This window comes from Mya arenaria, chromosome 16, assembly GCF_026914265.1.
Source record: "Mya arenaria isolate MELC-2E11 chromosome 16, ASM2691426v1".
NCBI classification, from domain to species: Eukaryota; Metazoa; Mollusca; class Bivalvia; order Myida; family Myidae; genus Mya; species Mya arenaria.
This window is the reverse complement of record NC_069137.1, coordinates 27,017,012-27,035,852: the sequence shown is the minus strand read 5'-3', so window position 1 is coordinate 27,035,852 and position 18,841 is coordinate 27,017,012. Positions and strand designations below refer to the sequence as shown.

Sequence of the window (18,841 nt, the reverse complement as noted above, 5' to 3'; positions counted from 1 at the left end):
GACAGATTGTATACTCTGTTGAATACTTAGTAAGAAACATCACCTAATTACATGTAACAAATCAAAGAATAATGAAAGTATGTTTATTCAGCATGATGCTTATATAAACAATTATCAGTAACCGTACATGAAAGTAAATAAAATTATTTCGCAATAATCAAATACTTAACTGCCAAAGAATCAAGTGAATAGACCATAGCGGATTCATAGGGGAGATCACATGGCGCGCGCCCCCTAAAATAAGTTTATTTATTGCAATAAAGGAGAAAAAAGGTAATACAATACGAGAAAAAACGCACCATCCCGTACTAGAAATTGTTAAAATTTTCTTGAGGGACCCCCCCCCCCCCCCTGCCTACACTTTTTACAAAAATAAATTTTGTTTCCGAGGGCTGGCCGCAAATAAAAAGGGTACGCTCCTAAGTTACGCCCCCTCTAAATTCGATAACTGGAGCCGCCCTTGATAAAGATACTGTAAAGAAGTATTTCATTTCGGGCTTAAAGAAGCATCAGTGTGACATGGAACGTTCCAAATATTGAAGAAACGAAACAACGCAACAAAAATAACGCTTCTCGTGCAAACACACAGACAGACACACACACACATGCAAGACGGACACTCTGTCTGTTACAGAACTGTTCAACAGAGACGCACGGACATTGCAGTTAGACAATCATTTACTATGGCTGAAGACTTTCCCGTAGGAGGCTATCTTGGCAGTGCTTTTGGAAAAAAAAAACAATACCTTGAAAGACTGTCTGCGGGTAAATATGTGAGTTTCGTGAATTTTATTCAAACAATGGGAATGGGTTAAAGGGGCTGTCTCCCTCACAGATGATAAAATAGCGAATAAAAAAAGAAACTTGTCGAAAAATGACATAAACTTGGCATGGATGTATACAATGCATTGAAACTTACTAATTGAAGTACAACATAGTTTACAATTTATTTAAGTTCAGCAATTATTTCGAATATTTCCATTAAAAAGATAACTGGGTATGTCTACCAGGTAGAATTTATTCCTTATGCGTGATTGGCTAGTCGGTATTATCACGTGATATTACCGAGGTAATTGTATAGCTTAATTATGTCAGCCGATGATAGTAAGCCTTAATAGCTCAGTCAGGAAGACGCTGGTCTTCCATTTGGCCACGCGGGTTCGAACCCGGTCTCCGACACATTTTTTTTACAATTATGATATCAAAGCGTAACACATTCCATTAGATAATTGTCCTGAGATTCTTTGCAGAAAAAAACTTTTTTGGTGCCAATCTGTGACACAGTCCCTTTAAGGGCACAATAGGATACAATTAATGTCTGTATTATAATAAAATGACTTTAAAATGGCCGTGACCAAAGAACGCTATGGCCACACTGCGTAAGGACATATCTATATCTATTTAATTGCGTCAGGTGTCATTTCGTCGAAGCAAAAGTCATTTATGCCGAAATACCCCATCCCAAAGTATTAAAGGTTACAATTCAAGCCCCTTTCAATCGCTTCTGAAGATTTTCGTGTTCTTTGATTGGATATCATACGATTGGAAAGTATAATACAGTCATCATATTTGCATTATATCATTTAAAGATCATACTAGTCGTGTTTAGAAAAATACGTTTTTACCAACAACTAAAGCAATAATTCATTTCAAAATGTAGAGCTTATTAGATGATCGTTTTCCAACAAACATGTGTATGTCTAAACAATCTTCATATTATTGTAACTCGTCTGTTTAGAAAATAAGAATATAAGTGTGCGTGTCACAATTGAATTGACAAATTAATGTTATGTATTTTTATCTATGTACATTTGTAAAAATACTGCAGTGATGATTCGCATGTTTGACAGGGTACATCAGAACGCTTTTATGCAAAATATGTAAACAGCTTATTAGAAAATGTACGCCTGGAAGGCTGTACATATATTTAAGTCATAGAACAATATTATTTTAAATGCAAAACATCAAAGACGCCGCGACTTACAGGAAGCAGATGCAGTTTACCAGTATACCAAGTTTTTGGATACAAATTTTCTGCAATTTTTGAAAGAAATCAGAATTTCATTTCAAGGTCACACTTTGTCCTTTGACAAACTGTCGGTAAGAAGTTTGGATGCTAGGCCTTAGCGTTGATCAGACTTTAATCGGAAACCGATAGTCAGCTTATGGTCACAACAAACACGGCCGTAGATCCACTGACCTCAAGTTTTATATTGTTCATCTGCTGGTCATAACCAATTATAATTCTAAGTTTGAAGTCTTTGTGCCAAAACGGTCTTTAAGATGTTTACTGATTACAGATATCAACCGAAGATCACCACGGCCTTGACCTTCGATCAACTAACCTCGAAAACAAAAGTCCATATCATGGTCAAGATCAAAACACCACGGCCTTGACCTTCGATCCACTAACCTCGAAAATAAAAGTCCATATCATGGTCAAGATCAACGTACATTGAAGATTAAGAACCCTGGGTGTTGGCATTCTTCGGATATTGGTTGGAAACAGTGGGGACATACGGATGGACGGACGGATGATCAGATAACTATATGCTATCGTTTGGGATATAAACATCGCGTTGCTGTAATACTAACAGTTATAAACATAGGATTTCATGTTGTTGACTGTGCGTTTAAGTTTGACTTAAGCTTTGTATGAATATGGGAAATTATAATATATTACAGTTTATAAGGGTTATGATACAAAAACCGGAGCATATATGAGAAATTAATTCAAAGAAATGTTTACCAGTTCGTGGGACTTATCATCGAGCATATTGGGATGATTAAGGGAAATCCTGATATACACTTTCAGTTTGTAAGGGTATAATGATATAAACAAGAGCATATATAAGGAAAAAATCAAAACATTTTTTTACACGTTATTGGTATTTATCAATAAAAACTGTTTTGATGAATAAGGGAAATTATAAACTCGCCCAGCTTATAAGGGGCATGATAATAAAGACAGGGGCGTATATGAGAAAAGACATGGACAGTAATTTTAACACGTTTTAATGGTGTTTTAATGGTGTTTATTATCAAAAATGATTATTTATGGCATTTAAATATAATTCACATGATTGTATATCAGTAAGATTACAATAAACAAACAAACTGTATTTTTTTAAAGTTGAAATCTTAATTGTATTAATGTGAAGAAAAGGGAAGATTATACAACAAAGATATGGCCATGATTATTGCATAGATGAGTTAGGTCCAGTTACTACATTATATCATTGAACGTGTTATATTAGATGTATATTCAATGAGCAAAAACAAGCTTTTTATGAGAATGTATGGATTGGGTCTTTAGGTTCACGGACTAAGCTACAAAAAACAGTTTTTAGGAAAATTATCAAATACCCATTTAATGTTTCCAAATGTTTTTAATAACGATATAAGGCATATGCTGTTTTGTTTTTTGATGTTTCTTTTTTATTAAATACGTTTATGCAATAAACAATTGTATACACTGATTTTTTAAAAAAAGTATGTACTTTAGTCCATTTTGATCACGTGACCCTCCATGGTACAACATCGAAACGTATTAAATACTTGCATATATACGTTGTTGTTTTGGGCATACAAATCATTCTATTTGAAGTATTAGCATCGCGGTACCTAAAACTAGTTTGACAGTTAGACAATCATTCGTGTGTATTATCTCATAAAAGCTATATAAAAACACACCATAAATACACCATAAACAGTAAGGGTACAACACGTTCATGTCAGTTTATGAAATTCTGGATAGCTATCATTTAGGAGATGGACACTAGCTTTCTGTAATCATTTATGGAAAATTTTGGACTGAAGTCAATAGTGAATATCATTAAATCACCGTTTTCGTACAGCCTCCGTTATTTTGACCCTCACTAATCCGAAACATATAGCGATCTAAAACTAGTTATATTCCGCGAAAAATAAAACCGTAATTTTTATTATTTACGCCGATATACAAAATTACATAGCGGAAATAATCGAAATAGTTAAAACTACAATTAATATTCTATAGTTGTAACGTCAACCTGATGATTTAAAACATAGAGTACATTGACACAACAACTGGTTTAAAGACGATATGAAAAAAGTAAATTTTCGGAGTTAGTGGTTTTATAACTATCTGCATATGCACAGATAATGTAATAAGGGTTACTTGGGCAGATGGTAAAGATACTCGGAAACGCACGAAAATGCACGAACAAGGACGAACGTTTACGACCGATTTTCGTAAAGACGATGATTTTCTTACAATTTACATCGGATAGATCCGGCAGTGCCCGAATCTACCGAGACAACAAAAGTTGCACCAAAGTAGCTTTGCAGTAAATTGTACGCGCAAAACCGAATTCGTAGTTACCAACATCAAACATCCATGAAGTTTAGATTTAGATAAAAGACTATATACGCGCAATAATTTGAACAAGGTCATGGTAATACACAGGCATGATCTAAATGGTTGAAATGCGTTAGTATTGAGTTATAAAAAAGTTTAATTGTTTGTGACAGTATACGTTAGTATATGAGAGCTGTTAAGATGTTTTGCGTTATAAGATGTAAGAGGTTGTCATTATTTTGATATCATGACTGAGTTCTGTTTTCAGATAATATTGATATAATTACATGGAAGAGTGAAGGTATAGCAGAATGTACTATCAGTGAATAGTTACATTTAAATTAAATGTAGTACTGTAACACATGTATAAATCTACTTGTGATATTTATTTTACGATTCAACTATTTTGGCTTTAAATTTCTGAAGAAGATTTAATTACTTCATGGAATAAATGTGAGTACGTTTAAGATGTAATTCCCGTTATAATCAATGTATGTGGTTTACACAATCCACCTATTTAGTGTGTTCCAAGAAGCGTCCTTAATAATACAATTTCATTAAAACACGGCGGTGACGATTAATAATTAGAAACATCACTTCAAACAATTAGGAAACAATGCAAATAGTTTCGGTTACAATTGATACATGAAGAGTCTACTCCACGTATCACGTGTAACCTGAAGTACTTGTCCACTTCTCGTCTTCCGTGAGGGACGAAAGATGGGGGAGGGGGATCTTTGTGACAATGCCATACACTGGTGAACGTTAAAGAACCAAGGTAGCTCTAACAAGGGCTAAATTCTGTCTGCTAAAACTCGTCTCGTGGCACTCGCCGAATGGGCGTTGCCCGAGTGCCAGTATAAATAAACTCAAGCCACCACTCTATTTCAATACACGAGGAGTTATTGTATGCATCCACCTAAAGGATGTCACTGTGTCTATTATAAACTTTGTTCAATACCTATAATGAACATTTATAACAATACAAAAAGTTTAAAGCAACATAGTTTTATGTTGAATAATAAATCGGGTTGTAATTCCTGTTTATGATGTCCAATGTCTATTGTACAGGGACTTTATGGACTAGAATTCAAGATTCAAGATTTATGGGAACAAACGTATGTGGCGAATACTAAACATAGTTAATGTTGGGGGTGGAGGGGAGAGAGTGTGCGTCTGCGCGAGTGTGCGTAATTGCGCGTGCGGGAATGTGTGTAAATTGTGACTGTTTTGTTAGTTTTTAGAAGTATTTACATAGCGGAAATAACCGAAATAGTTAGAACTACAATACAACGTATATATATATATATATATAATTTTAAAGTGTGTTCATCAATTATATACTCTATTCACTACCTATAATCAACATGTATTATTATATAAATAGTTTTAAGCAAACATGTTTACATGTAAAATAATAAATAGCGTAATACTTCGTGTTTAAAATGTACCATTTATATCGTACAAGTACTTTATGGACTTGAATTTAAGAGTTATGGGTACACGCCTATGTGGCAAATACTTAACATAGTGTGTGGGGTGCGTGCGTGTGGGCGGGTGTGCATGCGTGTGCGCGTGCGCGGGAATGTGTCTGAATAGTGACTGCTGTGTTAGCTGTTAGTGGTATTTTAAAGAAAAAAGGCTTCAATGTGATATTGTTACCATACAATTTATGTCCAGTGGCAAACCTCTTATACTACTTCCTGTGTTATCGTCTTGTTCAAGTTATCTTTCTCTACGCAAGAGTAAACTACAAGAAAAATGCGATTACTTTCAGCTACCTATGTATTGTGATTACGTGCAGTTTTGCCTGTCCGTCAGTTGAGGGTAGATAAGAGCCAGGCTGTATTAAAGTCCGCCAACTACAGTTTTGTCATATCGGTCAGTTGAGTGCATATGAGAGCGAGGCTGTATAAAAGGCAGCCAACTACAGCTTAGTCATGTCGTTCGGTTGAGTGAATCTGAGAGCGAGACTGTATAAAAGGCAGCCAGCTACAGCTTGGTCATGTCGTGCAGTTGAGTGAATCTGAGAGCGAGGCTATTTTAAAGGCATCCAACTAAATGTTGGCCATGTTGGTCAGTTGGGTAAATATGATAGCGAGGCGTTTTAAAGGCATCCAACTACATATTGGTCATGTCGGTGAGTTGAGTAAATATGAGAGCGAGGCTATTTTAAAGGCATCCAACTAAATGTTGGCCATGTTGGTCAGTTGGGTAAATATGATAGCGAGGTTGTTTTAAAGGCATCCAACTACATATTGGTCATGTCGGTGAGTTGAGTAAATATGAGAGCGAGGCTATCTTGAACGCAGCAAACTACATATTGGTCATGTCGGTGAGTTGAGTGAATATCAGAGCGAGGCTGTATAAAGGGCAGCCATCTACAGTTTTTTTCATGTGGGTCAGTGGAGTGCATATGGGAGAGAGGCTGTAAAAAAAGGCATCAAACTAAAGTTTTTTCATGTCGGTCGGTTGAGTGAATATGGGAGCGAGGCTTTATTAAAGGCAGCAAACTACAGTTTTTTCATGTCGTTCAGTTGAGTGAATATGGGAGCGAGGCTTCATTAAAGGCAGCCAACTACAGTTTTTTCATGTGGGTCAGTGGAGTGCATATGGGAGCGAGGCTTTATTAAAGGCAGTAAACTACAGTTTTTTCATGTCGGTCAGTTGAGTGAATATGGGAACGAGGCTTTATTAAAGGCAGTAAACTACAGTTTTTTCATGTCGGTCAGTTGAGTGAATATGGGAGCGAGGCTTTATTAAAGGCAGCAAACTACAGTTTTTTTCATGTCGGTCAGTTGAGTGAAGATGGGAGCGAGGCTTTATAAAAGGCAGCAAACTACATATTAGTCATGTCGGTCAGTTGAGTGAATATGGGAGCGAGGCTTTATTAAAGGCTGCCAACTACATATTAGTCATGTCGGTCAGTTGAGTGAATATGGGAGCGAGGCTTTATTAAAGGCAGCCAACTTCATATTAGTCATGTCGTTTAGTTGAGTGAATATGGGAGCGAGGCTTTATTAAAGGCAGTAAACTACATATTAGTCATGTCGGTCAGTTGAGTGAATATGGGAGTGTGGCTTTATTAAAGGCAGCCAACTACATATTAGTCATGTCGGTCAGTTGAGTGAATATGGGAGCGAGGCTTTATTAAAGGCAGCCAACTACAGTTTTTTCATGTCGGTCAGTTGAGTGCATATGGGTCTTTGCTGTATTAATGGAAGCTAACTACAGTTATGTTTACGTTTATTAGGGACTCGTTCACGTTTAATAGGGATATTTGTACGTTGCCTATGGACTTGTTAACGTTAACCTCTTTTACAGTTTATAGTGACTTGTTCACGTTTTATAGTGACTCATTCACGTTTAATAGTGACTTGTTTACGTTTTATAGGGACTCATTCACGTTTGATAATGACTTGTTTAAGTTTGATAGTGACTCATTCACGTTTAATAGTGACTTGTTAACGTTTGATAGGACCTCTTTTACAGTATATAGTGACTTGTTTACGTTTTATAGTGACTAATTCACGTTTAATAGTGACTTGTTTACGTTTTATAGTGACTCATTCACGTTTAATAATGACTTGTTTACGTTTTATAGTGACTCATTCACGTTTAAAAGTGACTTGTTTACGTTTTATAGTGACTCATTCACGTTTAAAAGTGACTTGTTTACGTTTTATAGTGACTCATTCACGTTTAAAAGTGACTTGTTTACGTTTTATAGGGACTCATTCACGTTTAATAGTGACTTTTTTACGTTTTATAGGGACTCATTCACGTTTAATAATGACTTATTTACATTTTATAGGGACTCATTCACGTTTAATAATGACTTGTTTACGTTTTATAGGGACTCATTCACGTTTAATAATGACTTGTTTACGTTTTATAGGGACTCATTCACGTTTAATAATGACTTGTTTACGTTTTATAGGGACTCATTCACGTTTAAAAGTGACTTGTTTACGTTTTATAGGGACTCATTCACGTTTAATAGTGACATGTTTATGTTTTATAGGGACTCATTCACGTTTAATAGTGACTTGTTTACGTTTTATAGGGACTCATTCACGTTTAATAGTGACTTGTTTACGTTTTATAGGGACTCATTCACGTTTAATAGTGACTTGTTTACGTTTTATAGGGACTCATTCACGTTTAATAGTGACTTGTTTACGTTTTATATAGGGACAAGTTAACGTTGTTCAGGAATTCGTTTACATTTTAAATTTATTCCATTTAAATTGTGAACAAACTGCTTTTAACAATCATACAGCATATTCACATATTTATAATAAGAGCACTGAGAGCTCTGTTATTATCGGATATCATTGTTCGCCCAAAAGCGCTTTTTAAGACTGAATTATTCTTAGGTAAACATTACTATATATTCACAAATGAGTATGTTTCACTTACTTTTCGGTGTGTTTAAATAGAAATAGAGAATATCTAGTTGAACACAGTTTAAACAAAAAAAAACGACAAGTATAAAATCTGTAAACGAGTGACTAAACAAAAATAGAAAGCTAGTAACATTTCATTCCTTTCTTTTAATAAAATGACAGTAAATAAAAGCATGGTAATACCGTCTAAGACCATTGGTTTACTTTCCATCTTAATAGGTTTTGAAGCTGAATGGTTTTATATATAAAAAAACGAGCTGAAAAAGGAATGATATATTTTCACCACATTGTTTGCACTCCTTCACCGTATGTGATGACTTTATCGAATACATAATGGTAACGTTCAACCATTTTTTTCTAATAATAAACTTTTTCCAAACGTTTTTTTCGGCCGTAAGACCCTGTGAATTCACCCTGACTTGCTGTGAAATTGACATTAACATATTAGTATATGAATGAAAGTTCATTGGTCATTACAAATCTATAATAGAAAACCCAGTCCTCATGGGAAAATAAAATAAAGTTGTATCGAAAACGACATCATGAAATCACTGATTGTTTAAATGTTGAATAATTTCCCTGCGAATGTTGTTTTCCATAAAGTTTAGACAGCTCATTTTTAAAGGGTAAACATAACGAGTTAAACGCTAAATATAGTATATACATTGTTTTCGGAGTTGATTGTTTTTTGGCGAAATACGGTCCTGCTTTGTTTCCGTTCCTTGTGGGTATTTCATGGTCTACTTAACATAAACAGGTTATTGCTATAGTGCAAACGAATCAGCGGACGATATAAAAATAGTGGAATATTGCTGGCCAATTTGCTTACCATACAGATAAAGAAGAAACTTCTTACTAGTGCAGTTTGAAGAGTTACTTTATGTTTCATTATGTTCTATTTTATCTGTTATTTTATTAAAGGTGATATTTTTATATTTTAAAATAGTTGTAAGCCACAAGCAAACTAGTTTACTACATTCAAGGTCGATCAATATAGTCTAAACAAATAGTGTCAGGAACTCAGTTCCTGTTTGTCAAAAAAATTGACACCCCTCAATAAATATTTAATACAGCATACTGCGTTTCGTGACATTTTAGGGGTGAAAGCATTTCTGTATTGAAAAATAGCACGTGTTATGTCAAACATTGCACTACCAGGGGCGGATCCAGTAGTTGACGCTAGTAGGTGCCTGACTTAGGGGCGAAACATTTTGACAGGCATGTTTACATGGGGATCGCCGGTTACTCCCTAAAGAAAAAAATAACAATTTGTTATCGGAAATGGTGCATTATGGGCGTATTTTATTTCTTTTTTTTCCTCCCATATTGATAGTAAAAGTAAACTTGGACGATTTGAGAGGGGGCGCGCGCCGGGCTCGTTTTGAAACATTTTAATATTTGGTCTTCACCACAAACCTTTTGCACTGTGAACCTTAAATGAAGCTACAAGTTATTTGTGAGTAAAACAGGAAACACAATCATATGTTTGATTAGTGTATATACTTATTGCATAAAGGAACACAATATTAGTTAGGTGATTACAAATTCAACGATAATAGTATTAAACATTAACCTAACCCAGCATATGATAATATATATAACAAAAGAGCATATCATTAAATATTATTTTGAAGCGTTTGTGAGAAAAAAATTCGGACATTTTCGGAAACAACCGATCATCAACGGACTCGTCACGAAATATGCCGACAATGACAGATTTAAATTATGTCTGGAATTCATTACGTATTCTCTGCCGTAATGAATGTACTAAGTAGTGTTCATAGATGAAGAAACTACTGGTTGTATTAGGTATTACTAATGCTTCTTATTAACAATATGCCTGATAGCTTTAAAAAATAACTTTTTTTTAAAAGTTTGTTAAATAAATCGGTAAAACATAAATATTTGAGTGCTGAAAAAATTATCTGAAGTGTTCAAATATTCGATGTTTCCACAAATTGCCTTACATATCTAAGTCTCAGTGTTCCAGCGCTGACGTCATCGTCCCGCATTCCAAAGGTTCCGGGCCGAATCCTGTTGCCGCTTTAAATAATTTTATTTCTTTTTTCTATATATTTGATTCCGTGTGTTTCATGCATAGTAATGGGTAATGGTTTAAAGTCCGTACATCGGAAAATTCGTCTTATAAAATAAGTATATATATAAGTACACTAGCTAGTTCTATAATAGGCTTTTAATTGCTTTCATGGTACGCAGGATGGCTCTTGAGTCAATTATAAGGGGGTGTTAAAAACGCCTTAAGTATTAAAATACCGCAATATTTAATATATAGGTGTGAATCAGAATACTGTCTACATAACAATATCGTCTTCGTTCTCTATACTTGGTATCTATATTGTATGGCGATCATATAGTAGTATATTATTTATGAATGAGCGAATGCATCTGGTTTAAAATAAACACATTTTGATTCAATTTAGAAATGATATGGTTGAAGCTTGGTTTCGTTAATGTTGTGAAGGTGTATACATCGATATGCTACCTTGTTTAATATGCTTTAGCTCAGTTCTGAAGCCTGGTGAACTTTAGTTTGATTTAATTTGAAGAATACAGACATATCAAGGGCCATAATTTGTATTTAGGATAACATGGAGTTATGTTACAGGGGTGTATGATGGCCGTCGGTACCTACAACTAGTTTGACATTTAGACAATCATTCGTGTGTCCTATCTCATAAAAGTTATATAAATAATACACCATAAATACACCATAAACAGTAAGGGTACAACACGTTCATGTCAGGTTATGATAACAAGTTATCGATAGCTATCATTAAGGAGATGGACACTAGCTTTCTGTAATCATTTATGGAAATTTTGGGACTGAAGCCAATTGTGAATATCATTAAATCACTGTTTTCGTACAGCCTCCGTTATTTTGAGCCTCACCAATCCGAAACCTACAGCGATCTAAAACTAGTTATATTCCGCGAAAAATAAAAACGTATTTTTTATTATTTACGCCGATATACAAAAGTACATAGCGGAAATAACCGAAATAGTTAGAACTACGATACAACTAATATTTTATAGTTGTAACGTCACACTCGTGATTCAAAACATAGAGTTCATTGATTCAAAAATTGGTTAAAAGACGACATAAAAAGAAGTAGATTTTCGGAGTTTGTGGTTTTAAGACTGTGCGCAGATAATGTAATAAGTGTCCCATAGGCAGATGGTAAAGATACTCGGAAACGCACGAAAATGCACGAACAAGGACGAACTTTTTCGACCTATTTCCGTAAAGACGATGATTTTCTTACAAATTACATCGGATAGATCCGGCAGTGCCGGAATCTCCCGACGACTAGCTTTGCAGTATATTTAACACGGATAAACCGAATTCGTAGTTGCCGAGATCAAAGAACCATGGAGTTTACATTTATATAATAGACTATATACGCGCAATAATTGGTACAAGGTCATAGTAATACACAGGTATCATTTAAATTGTTGAGGTGCGTTATTATTGAGTTTTTAAACCGTTTGTACAAATTGACTATTGAAAAAGCGATCCATTCGTATTCTATGTGTTTCTTATAAAAGTAGTTTTATATTTTGTGACAGTACGTTATTACAGGAGAGCTGTTATTAATAAGATGTTTTGCGTTATACGATGTAAGAGTTGTCATTTTATTGATATCATTATTGAGTTCTGTTTTCAGATAATATTGAAATAGTCAAATGGTAGTGTTAATGTACAGCAGACTGTAATATAAGTGAATAGTTACATGTGATATAAGTCAGTACTGTAACTCATGTATATATTTACATGTGAAATTAATATCAATATTCAAATATTTAGAGTTTAAATTTCTAGGAAGAATACTGTTTATAAATAATTAATGTACATTTAAGATGTAATTCTCGTTATAAAAGAGATGTGTGGTCCACACAATGCACGTATTAAGTATGTACCAAGAAGCGTCCTTAACGATCAAATTTCATAGAAACACGGCAGTGACGATTAATGATAAGAAACAGTACTCCAAACAATTACGAAACAATGTAAGTAGGTAGGTGAACAGTCTACTCCACTTATGACTTATAAACTAAAATATTTACACTGTCCACTTCTCGTCTTCCGGGAGGGACGAAAAATGGGGGTTTCCTTGTGACAGTTTTAAACACTGGTGCACGTTAAAGAAAAAATGTAGTTCTAACAAGGGTACATTCTGTCTGCAAAACTCGTTTCGGAGCACTCGCCTGATGGGCGTTGCCCGAGTGCGAGTATAAATAAACTCAAACCACCACTTTATTTTAATACACAAGGGGTTGTTGTATGCATCGACGTAAAGGATGTAGTAGTGTGAACATCAATTATAATCTATGTGCAATACCCATACTCAACATATATGTATAGCAATATAAAAAGTTTAATTCCTGTTTGATGTCCTATATTTTTCGTACAGGGACTTTATGGACTTAAATTTTAAGATTTATAGGTACAAACTTATGTGGCGAATACTAAACTGTGTGTGTGTGTGGGGGGGGGGGTTGAGAGTATGAGTGTGCGTGATTGTACCTGCGGGAATATGTATGACTTGCAACTGTTTTGTTAGTTTTTAGTATTATTTCAATGAAAGAATGGTTCAATGTGATAACTTTGCCATACAATTTATGTCCAGTGGCATACAATTTTCGTCTTGTTTAAGTTACTTTTCTCTAGAATATATTGTGATTTTGTGCAGTTTTGTCATGGCGGTAATTTGAATGCAAATAAGAGCGAGGCTGTATTAGAGGCAGCCTACTACAGTTTGGTCATGACGGTCAGATGAGTTAATATTAGAGCGAGGCTGTATTTATTGCAACCTACGCCAGTTTTGTAATGTCGGTTAGACGAATGAATATAGGAGCGAGGCTATTAAAAGGAAGACAACTACATATTGGCCATGTTGTTCAGTTAAGGGAATATAGGAGCGAGGCTATTTAAAGGAAGTCAACTACATATTGGCTATGTCAGTCAGTTGAGTGCATATGAGTGTGCGGTTTTAAAAAGCCAGCCAACTACATATTTCTGAAGTCGGTCAGTTGAGTGCAAATGCGATCTCGGCTCAATAAAAGGCAGTCAATTACAGTTTTGTCCCGTTGGACAGTTGAGTGCATATGAGAGCCATGCTTTATAAAAGGCAGCCAACTACCGTTTTTCCGTGCGTTAAGTGAAATCCATATGAGAACAATGCTTTATCAAAGACAGCGACTTACATAATAAATATTGGTCATGTCGGTCAGCTGAGTGAAAGTGGGAACGATGCTGTATCAAATGCAGCCAACTACAGTAACATGACGGTCAGCTGAGTGAATATGGGAACGATGCTGTATTAAAGGCAGCCAACTACAGTTACATGTCGGTCAGCTAAGTGAATATGGGAACGATGCTGTATTAAAGGCAGCCAACTACAGTTACATGTCGGTCAGCTGAGTGAATATGGGAACGATGCTGTGTTAAAGGCAGCCAACTACAGTTACATGACGGTCAGCTGGGTGAATATGGGAACGATGCTGTATTAAAGGCAACCAACTACAGTTACATGTCGGTCAGTTGAGTGAATATTGGAACGATGCTGTATCAAAGGCAACCAACTACAGTTACATGTCGGTCGGTTGAGTGAATAATGGAACGATGCTGTATCAAAGGCAGCCAACTACAGTTACATGTCGGTCAGTTGAGTGAATATTGGAACGATGCTGTATCAAAAGCAACCAACTACAGTTACATGTCGGTCAGTTGAGTGAATATTGGAACGATGCTGTATCAAAGGCAGCCAACTACAGTTACATGTCGGTCAGTTGAGTGAATATTGGAACGATGCTGTATCAAAGGCAACCAACTACAGTTACATGTCGGTCAGCTGAGTGTATACGGGAACATTCTGTATTAAAGGCAGCAAACATACAGTACTTGAACGTGACGCTTGTTCGTATTTTCAGAACCTTTGCGTTTGGCTACCTTTAAAGAGATGTCTACCTCGTGTTCACGCAGAATCCTGAACGAACTCTGATATAAGTTTCTCTTCAACTGTTGAAGGGACTCGTTCACCTTTTAAAGGGACCTTCATATTTTATAGGGACTTGTTTACGTTTTATAAGTCTCGTTCAAGTTTTAAAGTGACCCTTGAATTTTTGATAGGGACTCGTTTACATTTAAGAGGGACTCGTTCACGTTTAATAGGGACTCTGTCACGTTTTATAGGGACTCGTTTAAGTTTTAAAGAATCTTGTTCACGTTCGATAGGGACTCGTTTACGTTAAATAGGGACACGTTCACGTTTATTAGGGACACATTTTTGTTTAATAAGAACATGTTTACGTTTTATAGGGACTCGTTCACGTTTAATAGTAACTTATTTACGTTTTTTAAGGACTTGTTTACGTTTAATAGTAACTTGTTTACGTTTGATAGTGACTCGTTTACGTTTGATAGTGACTCGTTTACGTTTTATATGGACTCGTTTACGTTTTTTATGGACTCGTTTACGTTTTATAGGGATTCGTTAACGTTTTTCAGGCATAAGTTCACATTTTAAAGCGAAGTATATAGAAACAATTAATACCATTTAAAATGTGAACAAAATGCTTTCAACTTTTTTTTATAAAGCATACTTACAAGTTATACTACGAGCTCAGTTATTATCGGATTTTATTGTTCGCCAAATATCGTTAGTAAGTCTTAAAGACTGAATTATTCTAAGCTTAACCTCACAATATTCTTCTCAAATGAATATATTTCAGTAACTGCTCGGTGAGTGTAAATAGAAATAGGGAAAATGAGTCTTGTTTAACATAGCGTAAACAAAAAATGTGGCAAGTAAAATAGAAAGTTCATAGTAACATGTCCGTTCTTTTAATCACATGAGAGTAAATAAAGGTTATACCAATTAAGACCATTGGCTGCTTTCCATCTTAATAGGTTTTGAAGCTAAAATGGTTTGTGATATAAAAAAGAACGAGCTGAAAAGGATTGATTTATTTCATCTTTTTTTGTTTATATTTTCATCACGTGGTGACTTCATCGAATTCACAATGGTAACGTGCATCCATATTTATTTCTTATAATAAGTGTAACTGTTTTCCAAACGTCTTTTTCGGCCTTAAGTCCCTGTGAATTCAACCTGATCTCCTATGAAATTCACAGAAATAAACTTATAGTAGGAAACCGATTGCTCATTGTAAAATTCGTCAAATAAAATAAAGTAGTATCGGAAACGACATCATTTATTCTCTAATTGTTTAAATGTTGAATAATTACCCCGCGAATTTTGTTTTCCATATAGAAAATACAATCCCATCCCAATCGAAATTGTTGACGAAAGGGGAAATATCTCGCACGAAGAGAACATTGTTTTCGAGAAATGGAAGAATGACTTTTACAACTTGTATAATTGCAATGAGCACAATGATTTTGACGATGTGCATTTTGACAGAGCGAAATTACATAAGGTGTTATTAGAAAACAATATGTCAGACCCATTGTACAAACCTAACGCTGAGCTAAATTCAAATATGACTATCGAGGAAGTGGCTTTAATAGTGCAGAGATCGAAAAGTGGGTCAGCTTGCGGCATTGATGAATTACCGTATGACGTGGTGAAGAATCCGGCCGTTATAGGTACCCTGCAGCAATTATTTCAGCGGATTTTTGACACCAGTACAATACCATCAATATGGCGTAGATCTATTATCTGTTCAATCTTAAAGGATCCTAAGTCGGACAAAAGAGTGCCCATGAACTATAGAGGGATTAGTCTCTTAGCTTGCATTAGTAAACTGTACACCTCATTTCTGAATAAGCGGTTGACTGGATACCTTGAAAATAATGACATTTTAGCCGACGAACAAAATGGGTTTCGAACCGATAGGTCGTGCGAGGACCATGTGTTTACTTTAAACAGCATTATTAAAAATAACACTCAAGTATATACTGAATTCATCGATTTGAAACGCTGTTTTGACTATATTAACAGGGACATGCTCTTATATAAGTTACTTATTAACGTAATAGATGGCAAACTGTATAATTCAATAAAGAACATTTATACAAGTTCGGTTTCAACGGTCAGTATAAATAACAAACTGACAGAGTGGTTCAGCTGTTTTACTGGCGTCAAACAGGGCTGCAATTTGTCCCCGACATTATTTGCAATATTCGCAAACGACCTTGTCCGCGAGGTCAATGACCTTGACCTTGGGTTCCAGATAGGCGACCGGAAACTCTCCATGCTTCTATACGCTGATGATATAGTCATAATGGCGAAATCGGAGGAGGATCTTCAAACCATGCTGAATCAAGTGCATGACTTGTGTAAGCGATGGCGCGTGCTAATCAATGCCAGCAAGTGCATGCACTTCCGGAAGGGCAGAAGTCAGCGCAGTAACTTTGTGTTCAGGATCGGAAATGAAGTTCTAGAAACTATGGATCGTTATAGGTACCTTGGTGTGATTTTTCATGAAAAATGTGACTACACATTTAACAGTGAAGCATTGGGGAAATGGGCCGGCCGTGCACTAGGGTCCATTATTAGCAAAATACACAATCTTAAACCTTTGGTTTCAAATCTTTTGAAAAGTTGTTTAACTCGTGTGTCACGCCAGTCATGGACTACTGTTCTTCAGTATGGGGCTTTAGAAAGTACCAACATTTAGACAACGTACAGCACAGGGCAATGCGGTACTTCCTGGGCGTCCATAGGTTCACCCCCATCCTTGCCATGGCAGGAGATACGGGCTGGCTACCGAGCACCTATCGGCGATGGCGGTCTATGATTCGAATGTGGAACAGACTTAACCTGATGAGCGACGACAGAATTACTAAAAAAGGGTTTAACGTTGAATATGCTACACACAATACTAACAATAACTGGTCAAATGAAGTTAAACAAGTGATGGACGTCTTAGGCCTTAATGACTACTTCGAATCTAAGTCTACGGTTCATTTATCTAAGGTTGATGATCATCTGAATGACTTTTACGGTAGAAAATGGCAAACGGATATACAACAGGTTCCCAAACTAAGAACATACAGAGTATTTAAGGACACATTTAATGTTGAAAAGTATATCAGCTTAAACTTGTGCAAAAATGAACGATCTGTATTGTGTCAGTTCAGGTGTTTTACCACTTAGGATAGAAACAGGTCGGTTTGTCGATGAACCTGTAGAACAAAGACTTTGTAGGCACTGTGAACGTTCCTCCATTGAAGACGAAAGCATTTTCTGTTTGACTGCAGTCTTTATAGTGACTTGAGAAATACGCACTACAGCGATATTTTTAACCAGGACATCAACCTAAATGTGAATGAAAAACTAGTTCATGTGATGTCAAATTATCCACGTAGGCTTGCAAAATTCCTGGTACATGCCTCTTTGATAAGAAGAAATACTTTGTATAGATAGACTTATATAATGCATGACGTAGAATGTTGCTATATATTTTATAATACATCTCCATGATAAGTACTAGCGTTATCGCATTGATGTCTTATTTATTACTATCTCTAACATCATAATTATTTTTTTTCAATTAGCTAATTTCCATGGCTAAACTATACTGAAATTCCAATATTTGCTATTGTTATAATAGTGCACATCATATACTCATGATATCTGAATGTTTAATATTCATATATGTCTGTTTTGTATTAGTATGCATTCTCTGAATTATTGTAACTTTTTTCTAATTGGTGACCTATAGGCCCATTGGGCCGGGTGTTATCTGTTTGATACTTAACTATTGAATTTGTATTATGTTTATACACATGTCACGGTAATAAACAATTTACTTACTTACTTACTTACTTACTTACTTACTTACTTACTTACTTATAGATAAGACAGATCATCGTTTAAGGGTAAACATAACGAGTCAAATGCTAATAATAGCATACACATTGTTTTCGGACTTGTTTTTGTTTTTGGTTTAATACGGATCTGCTTTGTTTTCGTTCCTTGTGGTTAGTTCACGGTCAAATGACTTCTTAACAATACAGGTTATTGCTAAAGTGCTGACCAATCAGCTGACGATATAGTGATAGAGGGATACTGGCCATATAGATAAAGAAGGATATTCCTACTAG

General features: G+C 35.5%; 1 protein-coding gene across 6 annotated transcripts in view; it reads right to left on the bottom strand.

The window, feature by feature from the left end:
- Positions 1–18,841, bottom strand: part of LOC128221341 (uncharacterized) — a 399,999-nt gene that overhangs the window by 132,146 nt on the left and 249,012 nt on the right. The gene's annotated exons all lie outside the window — the stretch shown is intronic.